The following is a 17,568-nucleotide window of genomic DNA, read 5'->3' as shown; positions in this document are numbered from 1 at the left end:
TTCTTGAATTGATTTGCACTTTTCGCACCAAACTACATTCATCTCTAGGAGACAGAATTCATCTCCTTCCTGAGCGGTATGATGGCTGCGTGGTCCCATGGTGTGTATACTTGCGTACTATTGTTTGTACAGATGAATGTGGTACCTTCAGGCATTTGGAAATTAGGGCTGCAACTAACAATTATTTTGATAATCGATTAATCTAATGATTATTAGACCGATTATTTGGCAATTATTGTAATGATTAATCATTAGCTCTTAACTATTCAGCTTGTGCCCCGACTTAAAAGTTGTATTAAATGTGCTTACTAACATTAAAGAGGACAAAATCATCTTTTAAAAATACCTCTAAATGACATTCACTGAATTAAAGGGAAAAATACGTTTTATTAAGTTTAATTCAGTAAAGAAATTCACTGCAAAAAAAAAAAAAAAAAAAAAAAAAAAAAAACCTTGAGTTTTTGTCTTGTTTTCCATTTTAAATTGTCTAAAAATCCTTAAAACAAAATGCATTTACTTGAGAAGCAACATATAAGATATTTAGACTTGCTTTAAGAGAATCTTAAATATAAGTATTTTGTAAATAAGTGTATTTTTTCACTTGGTTATACTTCTGCGAGTGCAGTAAAGACAAAACAATACTTATATTTAAGATCTATTCTCTAAAACCAAGTCTAAATATCTTATATGCTGCTTCTCAGGTGAATGCATATTTTTTAAAGGATTTTAGATATTTTTAAATATATGTATTTGTAATATTATATTCAACATTCTCAGATAACAATTTTTTCTTCTGCAGTATAGCTGCTAAAGAAAATGTACATTGTTTTAAAGGAGTTTTAGATATTTATATTGGAAAACAAGCCAAATCAAAAACAAATCAAAAATGTATTTTGTTAAAGTGTATAATGGGCTGAAGACTCTCTCACTTTGTTCACTTCAATTTTTTTTATTTTCGACGTTGTCGATAATGTCGACTAATCGTTTCAGCCCTACTGGAAATTGCTCCCAAGGATGAACCAGACTTGTGGAGGTCCACAATTTTTTTTCCTGAGGTCTTGGCTGATTTCTTTTGATTTTCCCATGATGTCAAGCAAGAGGCACTGAGTTTGAAGGTAGGCCTTAAAATACATGCCCAGGTACACCTCCAATTCAGTACACGTCCTATCAGACGCTAACTGGATAACTGTCTAAAGGCTTGACATCATTTTCTGGAATTTAGCAACCTGCTTAAAGGCACAGTTAACTTAGTGAATGTAAACTGACCCACTGGAATTGAGATATAGTCAATGAAAAGTGAATCAATCTATCTGTAAACAATTGTTGGAAAATTTACTCGTGTCGTGTACAAAAAGGATGGTCTACATGACTTGCGAAAACTATAGTTTGCTAATATTACATCTGTGGAGTAGTTAAATTAGTTTTAATGACTTCAACCTAAGTGTATGTAAACTTCTGACTTCAACTGTATATTGTGAGGACCTACAGAGCTGAAATATTCTTCTAAAAATCTCTGTGTTCAGCAGAAGAAAGAAAGTCATACACATCTGGGATGGCATGAGGTTGAGTAAATTATGAGAGAATTTTCCTTTTTGGGTGAACTATCACTTTAAATTCTGCCTCATGAAAAAATCTAAAATCTTTTTTATTGATTGAAATATCCATATTTTCCACTAATAGACTATTTGATTAACAATTTAAGCATGTAGTCAAACTGAAGCAAGTTTCCTGCTTTTTATAAAGTGCATGAAACTATGGTCACACAAAAAACATTTCACATCAACCACCCGTGATTCCTTTTTAGAAACACACAATTTAAGGGTTTCTTTTGATATCTGTGCACACAGATCATATCAGACTCACCCTTGACAGAGTTCAAGAATGTTTTTAAACCCAGCAGCACAAAAAAAGGCTGATCTTGATGTAAATTTGCTGATTCATTTGCTGATTCAACCAAATTAGCTCCCACTACATTTGCTCAAATGAGTGTCAAAACCAAAAAAAAAAAAAAAAAAAATCCAAACAACAAAATGTGTTTTTGATCATCTTGAGAGACAGTCAGTATCTTGTGCCTTACTTTCTGTAGGCCTGCTGAAAGCTATCCTCAGCTCCTCAATCAATCTCTAGTCACATTCCCACTATAAATCTTCCAGTCTTCATAATCTCATTGCCAAATTTCCCTTTTGAACTCGCTTCTTTTCCCTCATCATCTCATCTGTGTCACTGCCCATGTTACACCCATAAAAGCCACTTTCATGGTTTGATGAAATGAGACTTCTCCCAACCTCACCATGGAGTCACTTAGAGCTGACATTTTCAGTTTAGTTCTTGGTTTCATTTCATTTGGCTGTGAGCAAGTGTGTTAATCACACAGCCTAATTAACCCTATGCAAATATACATGCTCCCTAATCAGGATTCACACAGCTAGCTTCATGCAAAACTTCAGTTGTTACCCCTTAATATTCCTGAGCTACAAATTTAGAAACCGTTTGTCAAATATGCATTAAAAACATTGACTGCTTAAGATCTTTACAAAATCAAACCGATAACTATTAAGTGCTCTGTTAATATCATAAACCATAAGGTCAGAAACATATTTTATAAAAAGATGCAAAAGTAAATGCTTAGGGGTCCCCTTGTACATTCTTAACGTGTGTTTCTTGCATTTACTGTGGCAGTAACAAACATCAGGGAGCAAAAGAGTAATATTCATACTAGAGCCCAACCAATATGGGATTTTTGAGAACCATACGATACCGATTTTAGAGGGGGAAAATTCACTGATTACGATATGGTGGCCGATATAGTTAATTTTTGAGCTGGAATGAAAACAGACCTTTTCTATGTGGATTGTGCAACGATTTTGCACCGATATGACTATAAAAAGGTACTCAGGAGGCTGCTTTCTTAAACAATTATTTTTATCAAAGAATATTTGACATTATTATTATACACTGTCAACATTGGAAAAAGTACATTATTTCCCTCTGAAATGTAGTGGAGTGGAAGTATAAAGTAACAGAAAATGCCATGGTAATACTCAAGTAAAGTACAAGTACCTCTAAACTGTACTAAAGTACAGTTTTCTTATCAAAACATCATCAGCAATATTTCGCTGTTAACGTATTAAAAAAAACAGTCACAAACAATAACTCATGGTTCGCTGCTGCCGAGTCAAGAGATAAACAGCGGCAGCGGTGTTACACAGTATTCCGGTGGAAATCCAGACTTTTAAATATTACAATTTGTATATGCAACGACTGGAATTGTTCGGCTGAAGGGGGTACCAAACTGCGAATCCTGAACAAAACAATTTGGTGAATACATGTTTACACATTAGCTTCCACTCAGCTGACAAGGTATGAAAGAAGCTACGTGGTTAACAGCCACGGCACTTGCATTTTAAATCTAGGCCTTCAGTGCAATTCATGCCATTAAGAAAACACAGTTTCACAATGAATAAGACGCTGTACGCTATCATACATTACGTGGAAGTCAACTAATAACACCAACTGACATTTTAAAAACACATGTTATTTTTGTCAGTTTGTGCATACCTGAAATGAGTAGAACAACAATAACCTAATTTATCCCTGGTTGTAACAAGATGAATGTGTGTGTGTGTGTGTGTGTGTGTGTGTGTGTTCAACATTGCAGATGTGATATGGTCTCACCAATTCATTTTGGTGTGTGTTCTGCATTGTGGCTAAATCATTTTTTGTGTGTGTGTGTGTGTGACAAATAAAAAAATAAAAAAAACAATTGTCTGACCTGTTCAGTTTTGTGTGTGTATATGTTTGTGTGTGTGTTTGTGTTTTGCACACTTGATGTTTGGTAGTCTCACCCCCTTATGTCTGTGTGTTTTTTCTGCATTGTGGCTGTTTTTTAGATTTTATATAATAATGAAAAACAAATCTGTCATTTTTAGTGTTTCCCATTCATTTCCAATGGCGGTCACTTTTGACCAGGAACAGTACAAGTGTAAAAAAAAAATTCTACCACTTAGACTGATCGAATCAAATCCAATTTTTTTTGTGTGTGTTCAGATATCAAATGGATTAAAAGTTACCAAGTCTCGTACCCGTTAGAGAAAGGAAACCAGTTTTATTGAAGAAAATAAATAGATTTTGGTCAAAAATGACCGAACAGTGCATGAGGTTTAAGATATTTAAACTATTGCAATGAAAAATGAAAATTCTCTTGCATGATTCTCGTCAAACTGTTACACTGTAGTGACAGTTTTAACCCAAAAAAGAAAACAGAGCAAAGAAGAAAACGGGTTTTTCAACAATGTCCACTATAGCAGCCCTTACGTCAATTCTGAAATGCAACACGAACAGTAATTGTGATACATTTCGGAATGCAATGAAATCAACCATGCCTAGCTAAAAGCATTTGCGTTCACGTACTTGTACAGAGGTTAAGGGCAAATTTTCCATAATTTACTGATTTATTAAAACATATTCCAAAATGCAGTCCATCATTTTGACAAATAAAAAATAAGTGAGAAAGCTATGTAAACCTATCAAGTGTAAATCAAGTGACCATAAGAAAAGGCACATTTAATGCAAAAATAATGCAAAAGGACCTAACGTGCTTCAACTCAAGTCTGTGACTGATAAAGTGATGAATAAAGATTATCTGTGTTGCGACCTCTGGCGTAGAGTATGTTTTGGGCCCAAGTCTGGTGATAACTCCCACACAGAGAGAAGCTCCTCCCTTTACCTCCTCAGATTTTCAATCCAAACTACAGCTAAGAGAGGACAGGGAATAATTCAAAAAGCTAAAAGTCTGTAGATCCTCCAACCTGAAGTGGGTAGAGTAGCCAAAAACTGTACTCAAGTAAAAGTACTAACATAAATAATTACTTGAGTAAGAAAGTATCCAATTAAGAGTACTCAAGTAGTGAGTAACTCGTTACTTTCACAAATGACATAATAGATGTTTACTCCCCTATTTTCCATTACATAATACACACTGAACATGTAGTATAGAATTATTATTATTATTATTATTATTAATGGAAATTCTGTTATCATTAACCATCATGTTGTTCCAAACCCGTATGACTTTCTTTCTTCCATGCAACACAAAAAGGAGATATTAGACAGAATGTTTGCCTGAGTCACTATTTACTTTCAGTGAATGTGTTTTTTATATATATATATATTTTGAAAGTGAATGGTGACTGAGACTGTCAGTCCCTAACATTCTGTCTAACATATTTTGTGTTCCACATAATACAAAGCATCACACTGGTTTGGAACAACATGAGGGTAGAGAAATGATGACAGAATATTAAATTATGGCTGAGCTATCAATTTAAAGAGATAGTTTACCCAAAAATGAAAATTCTCTCATCATTTACTCACCCTCATGCCATCCCAGATGTGTATGACTTCCTTTCTTCTGCAGAACACAAATTAAGATTTCTAAAAGAATATTTTAGCTCTGTAGGCCAATGTTTTTGATGCTCCAAAAAGCACATAAAGGCAGCATAAAAGTAATCCATAAGACTCCAGTGGTTAAATCCATGTATTCAGAAATGATATGATAGGTGTGGGTGAGAAACAGATCAATATTTGTCATGTTTTGCTAGACAGCAGGGGGCGATATGCAGAGAAGAATGTGTATCACCAAAAACAAGAAGAATGTGAAAGTGATCTGTTTCTCTGATTCTCATCCACATTATCACATCGCTTCTGAAGATATTGATTTAACCACTGGAGTCTTATGGATTACTTTTATGCTGACTTATGTTTGTTTGTTTAGCTTTAAAATGTTGCCACCCATTCACTTGCATTGTATGGACCTACAGAGCTGAGAAATTCTTCTAAAAATTTTCATTTGAGTTCAGCAAATGAAAGAAAGTCATACACATCTGGGGTGGCAAGAGGGTGAGTAAATAATGAGAATTGTAATTTTTAGGTGAACTATCCCTTTACGGGCTCTTGTCAGATCTGGATTAATTTGTCAAAGAGTTGAGGTTTGGAAACATTTCTAGTAAAAATTACTGTGGAAACATAAAAATGTACCACAAGGACATTATATATAATGCTGAAATATAAACCAAAGCAAGATCATGCTTTATTAATGCCTTCTTTCGCTATTTCATAGCTTTTAAAGTCCTGTGTGGATTCCTATTTCAGTGTAGTTACAGTTTTCAGTGTCATAAGTATTTAGATCATTAGTTCTGTACAGCAGTACCACCGCTCTCTAAATGCAGAGTAAGCAGCCTACGTAGGGAACCAACTCACTCGCACTCATATAGTGCACTATTTCGAGTGTCCGCTATTTTGTAGGAGTGTCTGAATTCTGAGTGAGCCACTCATTCCCTACTTTTGTTCACTCATTCTTACCCACAATGCACTCTAATTTCAAGTGTACATTTGATGTACACTTGACAATGGTTAATTGCCCAAAATCCATCACAGGAAAGACGTACGAGCTGGGAGTTTACTGCTTCCTTCACTCTTGCAATGTTTTACTTCATGCTGAATGCAGTAAATTACTTTTTGACAAATCATTACTTGATTAAAATAACAATAACATATAGAGAGGCAAAACATATAGATATATTTTAAAATGTAAACATTTTTGATCAAATGTGCTTACTCTTTATATTAACACACAGTATATAAAAAATGAAGACAAACAGAATGAAGATTTATTGTATTAATATATTATTTAATAAGAATAACAAGTAAGGCCCAAGTATTTAAAAATTTTATGTGTGACGTTTCTGCGACAGCCCTAGAGCTCTGACACTTGGTGTATATGTCAGTGTCCGAATTCACTCATTTCGTTCACTTACTGCTGAGATATAGTGCACTAACTGCCATTCACTATATAGGTAATGGTGAATGAGTGAACAATTGCGAACACAGCCACTCTTCGCCATACGATTGCCTCGCGCCCACACATCTCACATGCGCGCCCCCCGCACACCTCGCTGTGCACGCGTAGAAATGCTGTATGTTCGCACTCCAGTTGTCGATCACACGAATGGCAGTGATTTACACTTAACTTGGATGTTTACATGGATTTATACAGTTAATCCGCCTGAAGTAGCTGTGATAGTTTCCAGTACCCACGCGAGGGTGCGGAGTAAATGCATAAATACTGCTTATTACATGCGGGATGCGTGACAAAGCGCACTGATATATTGCTGCACTGATTTAAAAATGTACATTTAAAAACTGATGTCATAAGAGCCCAGTTACATTATCACCCTGAAAATGACCATCTCATTACACAGAAAAGCCCACGTTAGGATTAGAGCCAAAACTTACCTCAGCGTGCTGCCTTAAGTTGGAGCTGTGATTTTAATCTTGAAATATCAGCTTGTCTTGGTGTTAAATGAACGCATTGCATGACGAAACTATTCTTTTTTCACTGTGCGGAGCGAAGAAATTGTTTCACTTTGAGGAGTTTGATGCTGCTGCAATGATTGAGTGACAGTCTGTGACACCGGCTCAGCTCGCGCAACTGTGTGAACTTCCGTTCTCGTAAAAGTCCCATTCAATAATCTCTCAAATTACACATTAATTAAAATTAAACCCAGAAATGTAACGACAGTAACGCCACCTAATGTAAAGCAATAAAATTCATTCAAAATGTACTTGAGTGAGTAAAAAGTACCCACTTTTAAACCTACTCTAAAAGTACATTTTCTCCCAAAAAGTTACTCAAGTAAGTGTAACGGAGTAAATGTAGCACGTTACTACCCACCTCTGCACCTCCAAAATATGGTCAAACAGTTTTCAGTGTCATTAATACATATGAGGGATGGACAGATTCTTAGTAAAAATTCTTATAAACTAGCTGCCAGTTCTTAAACTTTTTCAGAACAAAAAGACTATTGACTGCCACAGTGTGTGGGCATCTGGCTGGCAACAATGCATCCAGTGCTCTAAATAGCAAATTTCCTCATAATTCATGTTATTGTGAAATGAGGCAGAGATCTGGACAGCTCTCAAGGGGCCTGGATGTGAAGTACTCCCTTTAGAAGACTATGTTTTCCAGCTTTTCTGACCAAGAGCTGAGAGAGCAAGAATGCACAATAGATCTCTAAAACAAACAACCTAAATAATTTACTGCATTCTCGGTGATAGAGTTGGGTTTCAGATAAACTGCCAATAAACTGAAGAGGAAGGCAGGTGGGTTAAGCTAGATGGGAAGAGGAGTGCAAAATTGTTGAAACAGAAGAAACAAATTTTAGTTTTAATTTCAAAGCACGCACTCTCTGTTTTTCAATTTTGCTTTCTCTCGTCTACATATGACACTGATTCAATTTCACATTGAGCTTTGAAACTAAGCCAGCAAGAATCAGCAAACATCAAACAGAATAACTCAATCATAGCATGCATTTTCAGGAAAAGAGCACATAGTAAACAAAGCTTTGCATGCAATCCACAAATTACAAAAACTAGACAACCGCTCTTCTGCAAGAAGCAAACTGATGTTGTGCACAGCATACTAGGACTGCGCAGTTTACAGGTACTAAAGTAGTATCGCGATACCAGAAAATTTAAAATGGTACAATATCATCTTGTTGCTAATTTCGGTACCATATTACAGTAAGCTGTCATTAGCAAAATGATATGAGATATGACAGTTTTGAGTTGAATTTGATGACAATTTGAAAATAAAATAAAAAAACCTCTGGATATGGCCAAGTGTGATCACTAAACAGCACAAGGATGTAATTTAATTAAATAACAGACAGTTACATGCGCTGCACACTACAGAATGTACAAGAGGTGTTGCTCTGCTCCGTCATCTGCTTCACACACACACACAAACGCAACACACATGCAGTGTGTTTAGAGTATAAATGGCTGTTAACACTTAAATGAACTCCTCCGGTGCAGCTCGGCGATTTCAGCTCGAGAGTCACGGCGGGATTATCCCAGCATTAATGGGAAGCTTGATATAACTAACCCATCACAAACAGAAAGAATACTAAGGTCTGTCAAAATAAAAGTCCCACTTAAATGAAAGCTCTATTCAACTGGATGCATGAAATTGAAGACAGAAAAATATAATTACTGTATAAAAATTTTATATTCAAAAAGTAGCAATAATACTCATAACAATTATATAATATTAAATGGTTGTTTTATTATTATTATTTGTAAGCAATATCAAAATGCAAGTGTTATTTCAGCATGTTGTGATTCAGGTAATCAGCTTTTTCTTCATTAATACTGTGCAGCTCTGTTGTGCTGTATTTTAATTAACCAAAAATAAAAATTGCAATTTTTTTGTAAAAAATAAAAATAAAATAAAATAATAATTATTATTATATTTTTATTTGATTAAAGCTGTATGTATCGATTTGATTAAACACCATTTGATTATAACATTTAATTAAAACATTTAACATGGAATCCAGAACATTTTTAATGGAAAACGCATAATTTGTATTGGTGAGACTTTATGCAGTTCTTTTAATCAAGCTGTTTTCTGTGCAATTTCATAAAAAATCTGAGGCTCCAAGGAGACTGCTGATGTGAAGATTATAGTGAAAAAGGAGTTTTGGCCTTTTCACCCTAAACCGATTGGATCGCTTCAGAAGATCAGTGGATTTAACCACTGGAGTATTATGGATTACTTTTATGCTGCCTTTATGTGCTTTCTGGAGCTTCAACATTTGGTCACTATTCACTTGCATTGTATGGTCCAACAGAGCTGAGATATTCTTTTAAACATCTTTGTTTGTGTTCTGCAGAAGAAAGAAAATCATTCACATCTGGATGGCATGATGGTGAGTAAATGATGAGAGAATTTTAATTTTTGGGTGAACTATTCCTTTAACTACCTTAACCAGAAAGATTCCTTGGTCAATCAGCTTCAGCAGCAAAGGTTTGCTGGTAAACTGTATGGCTAATATTATGGTGCACCAGCCAAAAAAGCACTAACCAACATAAACCAGCTGGGAAATTTTAAACTGGCCCTTTCAAAAGGGAAACAACTCCAGAAAAAAATACATTGCCACATTAAAGATTAGTTTCTGAAACTTTATCTTCTAATCATGAGTGTACAAGCAAACTGCAGGGTAAGCATAAACTAACTCTATATGGCCCCACCCAGCTAATATATTTTACTGTGTCTATGTTGACTAGTGTGTCTGTGACCAGTAAGGTCCGCAGTGAAAGTCCTATAGAAAACCACTTCCTCTTTAACCATACAGGCCTGTTTGTGTGCCATGGTAGGAATATTTCAGGACAAGTGCCCAGTTCCACTTTTTTTTTTTTTCCCCCAAAGTCAACCAATAAAAGATGAGACCATTAGTTTGTATCGTGTTCAGTAATGCAGAAAGTTTAAATCACATCAAATATTGGCTCATTAGTGTCTAAAGGAAATTGTTGGGTTTCTTCAGGCTCCAGGTTTAAGGTATCAGTCTCATCTAGAACACATGGTACATTCCTGTACAATGACTCAATGACAAATGCATATACGTATATACTCACAATCTTTGCTGCAGTACTTAAATTCATACACACACATTTTGGAGCACCAACACACCAAAGAAAATGCTCAGCCATTGCATGACCACACTGGTTGGGTGTAAAAGCAAAGCAGATCCTCTTGTTATTTAAGGTTTTCACAAAACTGAATTAAAATTGAAGCCAGAAAATGCATTTCCAAAAAGACCCAGGTTCACCTTCTTTGAAGCAGCTTCAGGCAAGCATTATGGAGATTGATAGTGATATTCTCAAGAGCAATAAGAGTAGATCAAACTACTCTGCATGTGAGTCAGAACAAATTCCTAACTCCAGACAGAAAACTCAGCTACTTAAAATAAAACCTCAAACACAATCAGAGTAATGAGTCGGATCCCTCGGACTACAAACACATTGTCATGGCCATGACTGAACATATAAAACGTGTAAGACTCATTTGGGTGATCAAACGCAACTGAGCCCGTGAGAGCAACTTAAAGGAAATCTCAACTGAACTCCGTCTCAGAGCTGAAAGGGCCCAATTAAAAAAGTCAAAACAAAGTCAAAGGAATGTGTCTGGTGTGTAAGAGATTGTCACACCACACACAAACACACACACAAAAACAAACAAACACACAATTTAATCTCAAGTCTTAAGGGAACTTAAAAGAAAAACACTAGCTCAGCAGAAACCTAAGTTTGCAGAAGATCATGTCAAGTATTTGCAGATTTTGTGAATCAGAGATAATGTCTTGTAACATACCTAACCCAATCTGCAGCGGAAGTCAAAAACACTCTGAGCAGGCTGTTTCAGTTTATATAATAATTAGGGTTGGGAACAGAGAACCAGTTCTTTTTCGGAGATGGTTTTATTTAAAAAATAATAATAATAAAAAATAAAAAAAATACTGGAACCAAATTATTTCCATGACTTCTGATTCCGTCACCGGTTCTCGAATGTGCATTCATCCACCTATGTGGAAGGAACACCGTACTAAAATAGTGTTTCCTGCATTACCACTCCTAAATCTACAGCTCGAAACATAAAGTGCTAAAACTTTATGTGCATAAAGTGCATAAAGTCCAATTCCTGAACGACTATTATAAGTCGGTTCTTTTTGAATCAACAGTACAAAACATACAATTCTACTTCCCAAAACATATTACTCTTAATCAGCCAGTTCTTTTTAGCGAATCAAAAACTGAACCACAAGTCATTCATTTTGTCATGTCAACTCTGGTTCCAGTCTGTGTAACTGGTTGTTCATATGACAACGGGAACACATGAATTTTGAATTTTGAACACATCATGAATTTTGTTGTAATTAGTATTTCATAAAAAAGAATGAATAAAATAGTCCTTTATCAATTAAAAAGTCTGTGTAAACACCTTTTGCAAAAATCTGTTCTATTAATATATGAAACGATCTCATAATCTGGTAACAAATGGATGAGGGTAGTAGCCTAAATACAATTAGAATTGCATTTCTTATTTCCAAATTTTTCTCTCTCAAAAGTACTAAAAGAATAGTTAATAAAATCGTTAAGGAGTAATCGAAACCAGAATCATTAGCCGTGTTTCCACTATCGAGCCAAGTGCTAGTGCATGCCAGGGCCAGTTGTGTTCACACTTTCACTTCTGGGGCTTCATCGTGCCTCCTCAGGGCTTCATCTGGGTCAACGGCCAATGTCCTTTGGCCCACCAATTACCCTTGGGCCAAACAAGGCCAACAGGGGATTTAGGTGGGGGTCAATGTCAAAGACAGAGTTTTGCCAAACTTGCCAGGTTGTGTATCCAGCGCACAACAGTACAGATTCAGGAAAAATTTAATTGCGAGTACAGAAAAAATCTGTTAAAATGCACAAATGGACAAAGCAGTGCCCAAATAAATAACTTTCCATGGTTCAAGATCATGGACATTGTGCTGGGACATCGTCCCGTGTTAGTGGAGAGACCACTCGGGACACCATGGCAGTTACAGTCGGTGAGTTTGAGCTTCCCTGTTGCTTGTGAAATGGGCGGGGTGTGTGACGTTGGCACCACGGCGGTGTGTTAAGGGTAGGTTTTAGGGCAATGCTGCATGGCTATTGGACCGATGGTGAGAACTAGGGGTGTAATGGTTAAAATTTCTCACGGTTTGGTTTGTATCACAGTTTTAGGGTCAAGGTTTCCGTACGGTTCAGTATTTGTTATGTTCAGGAAAAAAATTATAATATTACTGCCAAATCCAAAGTAAAATATTCTATTTAGTAACAGACACTTCAAGAGATTTGCCCTCACTACAAATCACCATGGTTTTGCTTCAGTAACCATAGATTAAACATTGTATTTGTAGTAAAATCATAGTAACCACAAAATTAACATGGTTACTGTCATGGTTACAATACTATAGTAAAATCAAAGTTACTATACGGAATCTACAGTATTTGTAAAACTGTTGTAAAACAATGGTTAATTGTATCAAAACTCTTATTTCTGCCAAGAAAACCATGGTGAAAACAGTCCTTGTTATTAAAGTCATGGTTACTACAATATTAATATAGTAAAACCATGGTTATTTTCGTTAGGGTCCTTAACAAAAAAAAACCTCTCTAATTACTAACTCAACATTTTAACTTAATACCTGCATTATTACGCTACATGCATCAACATAAAATGCATTTCAAACTCAACTCAACGTATATTCAATGTTCGGAATCTGTACATCACTATATAAGAAATAAACTTGCTATTAAAATGAATACGAGAATGGATGTCATAACGCGACTCGAGTATTTAATCATACGTGGAAATCCCACATCTTCATCAATGGAGTAAGGGCAACATAACTTTGGCTATGAACACCCCAAGCACTTTAGTTCTTGTTTCATGTCTGTCCGAACTAGCACCAAGTGCCTGTTTAAAGATGTTTAAAGGGAGTGTGTCTGTGTGCAGTTTCGGGCTCACCTGCGGCTCTGTGCGCACCTTGCGCTATATATCCTCGGGTGATTTCAGCGTAAATAGCTAATCAAATATCGTCATATTACCAGTATACGGCATTCGCGTTGAGCAATGTCTGCAAACAGTGCCTGTTTTGAAAAGTTTTTTGACCATCACTTTTGTAATTGACTGCATAAAGAAAAAGTTCCCAGACAGGAGACTTAAATGACGCAGGGGCATCTCTCTTGCGGCTTGTTTTCTCCACTTGCCATTTTGCCAACTAACTCATGCAGAACTGTGATGTCATCAACTGATTTAACATACTAACAGTTAATAGGACAGCTTCTCTCTGTAGAAAGTTGACCCACGTGAAACACAGGCGGACTGTGTCCATCTACAGAGCCATACAGGTGCATTAGTGGAGGTTACAACTGCGCATGTCTATTTGGCGCTTTATTTTCTTCGCCAAACTGTATGATCCAGATGCGTTACTAAACTACAGATGAACCGTGGAGCAAATGAAATAAATTCCTTATGATTCCCATCCCTAATAATGATGCAACTCTTTCTCAAATCCTCTGATGATCTCTTAATATTTGGTGAACCTAAATATTGTGTTCCGCAATGTCTAAACTAGGGATGGGCATTTGAGTAATTTTGTGTCGAGTACTCTAACCCACAAAAAACGAGTACCCGATTACTCATAAGTTAAAATGCACGTCAAAAATAACATGTACGTGAAATTTATATTTTGTCTTATTTACAAACTTTACCAACGTTTGCATGACTCCAACAAGAACCGAATACAAATAGAGTAGAATTCAAAAAGATTAAAACCAAACACAACCTGCTCTTGCTACAAAGCTTAAACACACCAGTTCAAAGACTGATGAGGATACCTGAGTGGCCAGTGCCATCAACACATTAGGTTTAGACATGATGTGATGTGACAGACACATAGAACACCCTAACTGGACTCCGTATATAGTAGAGTGTACTAATGGGTGATTTACAATCGACACAGTATGCAGGCTATTGATTTTGAGCCATCAGTCACTCCATACTCCAGATCAAAGTGACTGTTCCTTGGAAACGGCCTTAGCTTCCAAATTATAAATGTGGTATACATGCAAACAACACAATCTGTGTTGTTAACAACACTAAAACACAGGTCAAATAGGCAAATCTGTCTTAAAGGAATGGTTCACCCAAAAATGAAAATTGCATTTTGGACTGTCAAATAATGGAGGACATTCACTTGCATTGTTTAGAGGAGGAGACCTGAAATGAAATCCTAAAAGTCTTAAATTCTGTTTTGATGAAGAAAGAAACTCAGATACATCTTGGATGGCCTGAGGGTGAGTAAATATCAGCAAATTTTCATTTTTTTATAACTTTAATACAGGATATAGTCAAATTGCAAAGCTGGTGGCTGCCAGGCAATGTGCATCAGTGTCAGATGGCTATTACTTATTCAAAAGGATAGATCTGCCTCAGGAAGAGGGGTTGAGAGAGGCTGTATCATTTATCTGCTCACTCTAGCAGCAAAACTGCTGAGACCTCTGCATCTGTCCAAAATCCATATTCAAAGCAGACAAGGTTCTTCTTATGAGAGCAGTGCATCTTACAATAGTTTTCATACAACGAAATAATATATTTACGAATATCTGTTTTAGGAATATTATGTTGTTCTATGTTAAAAGCTGCTTTCACAATCCAGACTCTGAATTACATCCACTAAAATGTAAAAAAAAAAAAAAGAAAAAAAAGAAAAAGTGCTTTGGGGTAGGACTTCAAGGTGGATAAAGCTAAATGATTGTAAAACATACACCAATTTGTGTTCCAAAAACATAACAGATGTTTCAGAAACACCTTAAAATAATAGAATACATCCTAAAACATCCTGGTCTTCAGACAGATTTGGCAGCCCTCCTGGCCTCTCGTGCTGGGTCAAACAGTCTGGATTCAAATGGGAGGAGTTGGAAACAAAAGAAGCTTTTTGACCCCTTTTTCAAACTGATGAAATAATGCAAACAAACAATTGAAACACACTCACAGCAATACAGAGGGATTATTAAGGCCATCTGTTTGGGGTCTTGGTCATTTCTCTGGTGGTACAGTGTGACATAAGGTGGGAGGGATGAGACAGTCTACAGTCCCGCAGACAGACTCCTCATGTTCCCCGCCACTAATGAGGATCAGATGAGGAACACAATATGACCCAACAGCACACACACACACCAAAATAGTCTTGTTATAATAAACATAAAAAGACCTCCACTGGGTGACTGTGGAAGGTAAAAAGACTTGTAAGAAAATAATACTTTGAGTGAAACATTTCTAGAAATTTGAGTTATTGCATGTGTAAAATGTTGTAATTCTATACAAAAATATTTTTCAACTGCTGACATCTTGAGACAATTAAGCTATTTCAGTTCATTTCAAAGAAGCATATGGAGGTGTTTTAACTTATACATTTCTAAATAATATACAACAACTGATGTGACCTCAAATGGAGGCTGAATTGCATTACTCTGTGGTTGATCCAGAAAACACAAAAGCAATCCCACCAATAAGAAAGCAAACATCCCCTTTTCTCTCCCAAACTTTCCTTTGATTAAAGGATAGAGCACCATAAACACAGCCATAAAGTATGTTAATTTTAGACAGACCAAGACAATATTTCTAGCCTTTTGCACTTTTACAAAGATGGAAATGGAGAACTGCTGTATGATAACACTTAAGACTGACCAATAAACGATCTGACTGACCATCAGATTAATTGATCTGGCACATCAGCAAGGGGAGTGTTAAGTGTCTCTATGGGGGTGGTCTGTAGTTGCTATTTGTGTATTGTCAAAAATAACACAATTTCTAACTGAAAGTGTTCAGGGCCAAACTGTCAAAACAGACACGGAAGATGAGCACATAAGCAAAGTCCATCAACTTCTAACAACACAGCATGGGAAAAATCCCTTACCCGAGGGTACTGTTTCTCAGATTGATGGGGGGTTTTTTTTCTCTTTTTTTTTTTGGTCTTCTGTCAAGAAAAAAATGTCATAATGTAGGACAGGAAAGGTTTTTAAAAACTCACGATTAAACACATCAGAGTTATAAGCATTATGTACGATATATACCTGGTGACATGTCGTCAGCTTAAAATGTGTGCAGATTTTTTTACAACATTTTACAATGTTGGTGGGACACCATTATGATCTCAAGAATACAGTGTGTATAATTAGATAGACATCATCAAAACTAATCAACACCAACAGCACTGCATCTCTGACTAACCATAAAAGTGTTGTAAACATGTTTGCTGATGGCTCAACAGTGAAAGTGCTGGACCAGAGAGTGTGATCATGTGTGCTCAAGAGGAAAGGCTTTATAAACATGTCAGTTGCCAAGCTTGTGAAAAAGCCTCCCTCCACTGATTTGAGGAGATACAGACCAACTTTGCTTGAACAGAACATTTTTAATCTCAGATAAGAGTTCAGATAAATCATCTTCAGTGAGGTCTGGTACATCAGGAATCACAATTTAAACACATTTTTGCCAAGCACACGCAACGGTAATATCAATGGACAGAATTGTATAGCTGGCATTAAAGCAATCAGCCAAAAACACTCAAAAGAAATCGGAGGACACCTTGGGGACCCTAACCTGATTGTATCTAAAGGAACAGACCTCCAAATACAACTGTTAAAGAGAGGGCTGACGCCAGCACAAAATAAACCCTTGTCATGGTTTTCTCATCACGCTCAGTGGTAAAAAGGAACAATACAAAAGTGTTCTAACATTTATGAGTCCACACAATATCTGACAATTCCATGCCAGATATTGTCCAGTCAAGGCTGATTTCTTCACTCTCTCTGAAGGTATGATAATCCTACCCAATATCTGCCAAAATATGAAAGGACATTTGTAAAATGCATGGTTTGCTTGAACTGAAGAGGATAGTTCATCCAAAAATGAAAATTCTATCACAAATTACATACCCTTATGCCATTCCAAACCTGTATGACTTTCTTTTTTTTTGACAGAATAATATCCAGTTAATTTTTATGAATATCCTGTCGTCTTTTTAATACAATTGCAAATTAAATCACATGAACACATGAGCCACTGTGAATAAGCTTCTCTCATACTGTATAGTGCTCATGAACATGCAATGGACCTCAAGACTTTCACTGAAAAAT

The 17,568-nt window shown here is 36.2% G+C and overlaps 1 protein-coding gene across 4 annotated transcripts in view; it reads right to left on the bottom strand.

Annotated features, from left to right (window-relative positions):
• ccdc102a (coiled-coil domain containing 102A) overlaps positions 1 to 17,568 on the bottom strand; it is a 127,474-nt gene that overhangs the window by 96,890 nt on the left and 13,016 nt on the right. Inside the window, exon 1 of one of the 4 annotated variants that reach the window (XM_051651704.1) lies at positions 15,242 to 15,257. The exons of the other annotated variants lie outside the window; for them this stretch is intronic. The gene's annotated coding sequence lies outside the window, so the exon portion shown is untranslated. Of the gene's footprint in view, positions 1 to 15,241; positions 15,258 to 17,568 lie in introns of those variants that run through there. 4 annotated transcript variants of the gene reach the window in all.

This window comes from Myxocyprinus asiaticus, chromosome 2, assembly GCF_019703515.2.
Source record: "Myxocyprinus asiaticus isolate MX2 ecotype Aquarium Trade chromosome 2, UBuf_Myxa_2, whole genome shotgun sequence".
Classification (NCBI taxonomy): Eukaryota; Metazoa; Chordata; class Actinopteri; order Cypriniformes; family Catostomidae; genus Myxocyprinus; species Myxocyprinus asiaticus.
This window is presented reverse-complemented; position numbering and strand designations above follow the sequence as displayed.